The sequence below is a fragment of the Ascaphus truei genome, chromosome 2 (assembly GCF_040206685.1).
Source record: "Ascaphus truei isolate aAscTru1 chromosome 2, aAscTru1.hap1, whole genome shotgun sequence".
Taxonomy (NCBI): Eukaryota; Metazoa; Chordata; class Amphibia; order Anura; family Ascaphidae; genus Ascaphus; species Ascaphus truei.
Genome location: NC_134484.1, coordinates 474145858 through 474152268, shown reverse-complemented (window position 1 = coordinate 474152268; position 6411 = coordinate 474145858). Strand labels below are relative to the sequence as shown.

The window sequence follows — 6411 nt, the reverse complement described above, 5'->3', positions numbered from 1 at the left end:
GTGCTGGGGGGGAGAGTGTTTAGTAATGCAGAGCCGTGCTCACATGTGCTGGGGGGGGAAGTGTTTAGTAATGCAGAGCCGTGCTCACATGTGCTGGGGGGGGAGTATTTAGTAATGCAGAGTCGTGCCCACATGTGCTGGGGGGGGGGGGGGAGTGTTTAGTAATGCAGAGCCGTGCTCACATGTGCTGGGGGGGGGGAGTGTTTAGTATGCAGAGCCGTGCTCACATGTACTGGGGGGAAGTGTTTAGTAATGCAGAGCCGTGCTCACATGTGCTGGGGGGAAGTGTTTAGTAATGCAGAGATCGTGCCACATGTGCTGGGGGGGAAGTGTTTAGTAATGCAGAGCCCGTGCTCACATGTGCTGGGGGGGGGAAGTGTTTAGTAATGCAGAGCCGTGCTCACATGTGCTGGGGGGGGGAAGTGTTTAGTAATGCAGAGCCGTGCTCACATGTGCTGGGGGGGGAAGTGTTTAGTAATGCAGAGCCGTGCTCACATGTGCTGGGGGGGGAAGTGTTTAGTAATGCAGAGCCGTGCTCACATGTGCTGGGGGGGGGGAGTGTTTAGTAATGCAGAGCCGTGCTCACATGTGCTGGGGGGGGAAGTGTTTAGTAATGCAGAGCCGTGCTCACATGTGCTGGGGGGGGAAGTGTTTAGTAATGCAGAGCCGTGCTCACATGTGCTGGGGGGGGAAGTGTTTAGTAATGCAGAGCCGTGCTCACATGTGCTGGGGGGGGAAGTGTTTAGTAATGCAGAGCCGTGCTCACATGTGCTGGGGGGGGAAGTGTTAGTAATGCAGAGCCGTGCTCACATGTGCTGGGGGGGGAAGTGTTTAGTAATGCAGAGCCGTGCTCACATGTGCTGGGGGGAAGTGTTTAGTAATGCAGAGCCGTGCTCACATGTGCTGGGGGGGGAAGTGTTTAGTAATGCAGAGCCGTGCTCACATGTGCTGGGGGGAAGTGTTTAGTAATGCAGAGCCGTGCTCACATGTGCTGGGGGGAAGTGTTTAGTAATGCAGAGCCGTGCTCACATGTGCTGGGGGGGAAGTGTTAGTAATGCAGAGCCGTGCTCACATGTGCTGGGGGGGGAAGTGTTTAGTAATGCAGAGCCGTGCTCACATGTGCTGGGGGGGAGTGTTTAGTAATGCAGAGCCGTGCTCACATGTGCTGGGGGGAAGTGTTTAGTAATGCAGAGCCGTGCTCACATGTGCTGGGGGGAAGTGTTTAGTAATGCAGAGCCGTGCTCACATGTGCTGGGGGGAAGTGTTTAGTAATGCAGAGCCGTGCTCACATGTGCTGGGGGGGAAGTGTTTAGTAATGCAGAGCCGTGCTCACATGTGCTGGGGGGAAGTGTTTAGTAATGCAGAGCCGTGCTCACATGTGCTGGGGGGGGAAGTGTTTAGTAATGCAGAGCCGTGCTCACATGTGCTGGGGGGGAAGTGTTTAGTAATGCAGAGCCGTGCTCACATGTGCTGGGGGGGAAGTGTTTAGTAATGCAGAGCCGTGCTCACATGTGCTGGGGGGGGAGGTGTTTAGTAATGCAGAGCCGTGCTCACATGTGCTGGGGGGGAAGTGTTTAGTAATGCAGAGCCGTGCTCACATGTGCTGGGGGGGGAGTGTTTAGTAATGCAGAGCCGTGCTCACATGTGCTGGGGGGGGAAGTGTTTAGTAATGCAGAGCCGTGCTCACATGTGCTGGGGGGGGGAAGTGTTTAGTAATGCAGAGCCGTGCTCACATGTGCTGGGGGGAAGTGTTTAGTAATGCAGAGCCGTGCTCACATGTGCTGGGGGGGAAGTGTTTAGTAATGCAGAGCCGTGCTCACATGTGCTGGGGGGGAAGTGTTTAGTAATGCAGAGCCGTGCTCACATGTGCTGGGGGGAAGTGTTTAGTAATGCAGAGCCGTGCTCACATGTGCTGGGGGGAGGTGTTTAGTAATGCAGAGCCGTGCTCACATATGCTGGGGGGGGGAGTGTTTAGTAATGCAGAGCCGTGCTCACATGTGCTGGGGGGGAAGTGTTTAGTAATGCAGAGCCGTGCTCACATGTGCTGGGGGGAAGTGTTTAGTAATGCAGAGCCGTGCTCACATGTGCTGGGGGGGGGAAGTGTTTAGTAATGCAGAGCCGTGCTCACATGTGCTGGGGGGAAGTGTTTAGTAATGCAGAGCCGTGCTCACATGTGCTGGGGGGGAAGTGTTTAGTAATGCAGAGCCGTGCTCACATGTGCTGGGGGGGGGGGGGGAGTGTTTAGTAATGCAGAGCCGTGCTCACATGTGCTGGGGGGGAAGTGTTTAGTAATGCAGAGCCGTGCTCACATGTGCTGGGGGGGAGTGTTTAGTAATGCAGAGCCGTGCTCACATGTGCTGGGGGGGAAGTGTTTAGTAATGCAGAGCCGTGCTCACATGTGCTGGGGGGGGAAGTGTTTAGTAATGCAGAGCCGTGCTCACATGTGCTGGGGGGGGAAGTGTTTAGTAATGCAGAGCCGTGCTCACATGTGCTGGGGGGGGAAGTGTTTATAGTAATGCAGAGCCGTGCTCACATGTGCTGGGGGGGAAGTGTTTAGTAATGCAGAGCCGTGCTCACATGTGCTGGGGGGGGAAGTGTTTAGTAATGCAGAGCCGTGCTCACATGTACTGGGGGGGGGAAGTGTTTAGTAATGCAGAGCCGTGCTCACATGTACTGGGGGGGGAGTGTTTAGTAATGCAGAGCCGTGCTCACATGTACTGGGGGGGGGAAGTGCTTAGTAATGCAGAGCCGTGCTCACATGTGCTGGGGGGGAAGTGTTTAGTAATGCAGAGCCGTGCTCACATGTGCTGTGGGGGGGAAGTGTTTAGTAATGCAGAGCCGTGCTCACATGTGCTGGGGGGGAAGTGTTTAGTAATGCAGAGCCGTGCTCACATGTGCTGGGGGGGGGGGAAGTGTTTAGTAATGCAGAGCCGTGCTCACATGTGCTGGGGGGGGGGAAGTGTTTAGTAATGCAGAGCCGTGCTCACATGTGCTGGGGGGGGGAGTGTTTAGTAATGCAGAGCCGTGCTCACATGTGCTGGGGGGGGAAGTGTTTAGTAATGCAGAGCCGTGCTCACATGTGCTGGGGGGGGGAAGTGTTTAGTAATGCAGAGCCGTGCTCACATGTGCTGGGGGGGGGAAGTGTTTAGTAATGCAGAGCCGTGCTCACATGTGCTGGGGGGGGGAAGTGTTTAGTAATGCAGAGCCGTGCTCACATGTGCTGGGGGGAAGTGTTTAACAATGCAGAGCCGTGCTCACATGTGCTGGGGGGGGAAGTGTTTAGTAATGCAGAGCCGTGCTCACATGTGCTGGGGGGGAAGTGTTTAGTAATGCAGAGCCGTGCTCACATGTGCTGGGGGGGAAGTGTTTAACAATGCAGAGCCGTGCTCACATGTGCTGGGGCGTGTAATAAGAGAGCTGTGCTGAGAGTGTTTATTTATTATTATTTATAAAATATTTTACCAGGAAGTAATACATTGAGAGTTACCTCTCATTTTCAAGTATGTCCTGGGCACAGAGTTAAGACAAATAATACATGTTTACAAATAGTTACATAAGTGAGCAGGGTATACATTATATACAAGACATTGCATGCGCAGTTACAGATAATATATATTATGGGCGTGTGAAACAGTTACAGACCAGATTAAAGTGTGTGACAGCCTTAGATGTGAAAGAACTTAAACTGGTGCTGGATGTGAGACAGAGACGTGCTGTTTGGTAAGAGAGGGATGGGGGGGGATGGGGGGGTGTGGGGGGGTGTGGGGGGGTGTGGGGGGGTGTGGGGGGGTGTGTTAATAACGCTGGGCCACGCTCATATGTACAGGGGGCAGGAACTTACCTGAGTGAGCCCGCCCAGTTAACCTTTATGGAAATAGTAGTCCCCAAGAAAGGGGCTACAAGTAAGAGAGCTGTGCTCACATGTGCTGGGGTCCCTGCCCCCCTGATATCTCTGGAGAAGCAGTTACCTGGGTGTTTATACGCCTGACTATGTGGAGTTTCCTTACTTGTGAATCCAGAGTTATAATCCAGCACACGGGGTTACATAATTATACATACATACATACATGGAGGGATGTGTGCGCACACATAGACAGATCCCACACACCTGTATTGAAAGAGGTCTCCCTGCTCTCCCCCTGAGCAGCTGTATTCTTCAGATGGAAGGAGAGAGCTGTGTGTTTCACTTCCTGCTTCTGCACAGACCTCCCCCTGTATCTGTGTGTGTTTGTTTGTTTCACTTCCTGCTTCTGCACAGACCGTGTGTGTCTGTGTCTCTGTCTCTCCCAGGCACATTCTCTGCACAGACCTCCCCCTTATCTCTGTCTCTCCCAGGCACATTCTCTGCACAGACCTCCTCCTTATCTCTGTGTGTCCCAGGCACATTCTCTGCACAGACCTCCCCCTTATCTCTGTCTCTCCCAGGCACATTCTCTGCACAGACCTCCTCCTTATCTGTGTGTCCCAGGCACATTCTCTGCACAGACCTCCTCCTTATCTCTCTGTGTGTCCCAGGCACATTCTCTGCACAGACCTCCCCCTTATCTCTGTCTCTCCCAGGCACATTCTCTGCACAGACCTCCTCCTTATCTGTGTGTCCCAGGCACATTCTCTGCACAGACCTCCCCCTTATCTCTGTCTCTCCCAGGCACATTCTCTGCACAGACCTCCTTATCTGTGTGTCCCAGGCACATTCTCTGCACAGACCTCCTCCTTATCTCTGTCTCTCCCAGGCACATTCTCTGCACAGACCTCCTTATCTCTGTGTGTCCCAGGCACATTCTCTGCACAGACCTCCCCCTTATCTCTGTCTCTCCCAGGCACATTCTCTGCACAGACCTCCTTATCTGTGTGTCCCAGGCACATTCTCTGCACAGACCTCCTCCTTATCTCTGTCTCTCCCAGGCACATTCTCTGCACAGACCTCCTCCTTATCTGTGTGTCCCAGGCACATTCTCTGCACAGACCTCCTTATCTCTGTGTGTCCCAGGCACATTCTCTGCACAGACCTCCCCCTTATCTCTGTGTCCCAGGCACATTCTCTGCACAGACCTCCTCCTTATCTCTGTGTCCCAGGCACATTTTCTGCACAGACCTCCTTCTTATCTCTGTGTGTCCCAGGTACATTCTCTGCACAGACCTCCCCCTTATCTCTTTGTGTCCCAGGCACATTCTCTGCACAGACCTCCCCCTTATCTCTGTCTCTCCCAGGCACATTCTCTGCACAGACCTCCTCCTTATCTGTGTGTCCCAGGCACATTCTCTGCACAGACCTCCTCCTTATCTGTGTGTCCCAGGCACATTCTCTGCACAGACCTCCCCCTTATCTCTGTCTCTCCCAGGCACATTCTCTGCACAGACCTCCTTATCTGTGTGTCCCAGGCACATTCTCTGCACAGACCTCCTCCTTATCTCTGTCTCTCCCAGGCACATTCTCTGCACAGACCTCCTCCTTATCTGTGTGTCCCAGGCACATTCTCTGCACAGACCTCCTCCTTATCTCTGTGTCCCAGGCACATTCTCTGCACAGACCTCCTTATCTCTGTGTGTCCCAGGCACATTCTCTGCACAGACCTCCCCCTTATCTCTGTGTCCCAGGCACATTCTCTGCACAGACCTCCTCCTTATCTCTGTGTCCCAGGCACATTTTCTGCACAGACCTCCTCCTTATCTCTGTGTGTCCCAGGTACATTCTCTGCACAGACCTCCTCCTTATCTGTGTGTCCCAGGCACATTCTCTGCACAGACCTCCTCCTTATCTGTGTGTCCCAGGTACATTCTCTGCACAGACCTCCCCCTTATATCTGTGTGTCCCAGGTACATTCTCTGCACAGACCTCCCCCTTATATCTGTGTGTCCCAGGCACATTCTCTGCACAAACCTCCCCCTTATCTCTGTGTGTGTCCCAGGCACATTCTCTGCACAGACCTCCCCCTTATCTCTGTGTCCCAGGCACATTCTCTGCACAGACCTCCTCCTTATCTCTGTGTCCCAGGCACATTCTCTGCACATACATCCTTATCTCTGTGTGTCCAAGGCACATTCTCTGCACAGATCTCCTCCTTATCTCTGTGTGTCCCAGGCACATTCTCTGCACAGACCTCCTCCTTATCTCTGTGTCCCAGGCACATTCTCTGCACAGACCTCCTCCTTATCTCTGTGTCCCAGGCACATTCTCTGCACAGACCTCCTCCTTATCTCTGTGTCCCAGGCACATTCTCTGCACAGACCTCCTCCTTATCTCTGTGTGTGTCCCAGGCACATTCTCTGCACTGACCTCCTCCTTATCTCTGTGTGTGTCCCTGGCACATTCTCTGCACAGACCTCCCCCTTATCTCTGTGTCCCAGGCACATTCTCTGCACAGACCTCCTTATCTCTGTGTCCCAGGCACATTCTCTGCACAGACCTCC

General features: G+C 53.5%; 1 protein-coding gene across 1 annotated transcript in view; it reads right to left on the bottom strand.

Annotated features, from left to right (window-relative positions):
• Positions 1-4280, bottom strand: part of LOC142488365 (uncharacterized) — a 50721-nt gene extending 46441 nt beyond the window's left edge. The window contains exon 1 of the mRNA XM_075588802.1: positions 4109-4280. The gene's annotated coding sequence lies outside the window, so the exon portion shown is untranslated. The remainder of the gene's footprint in view (positions 1-4108) is intronic.
• Positions 4281-6411: the final 2131 nt, after the last annotated feature.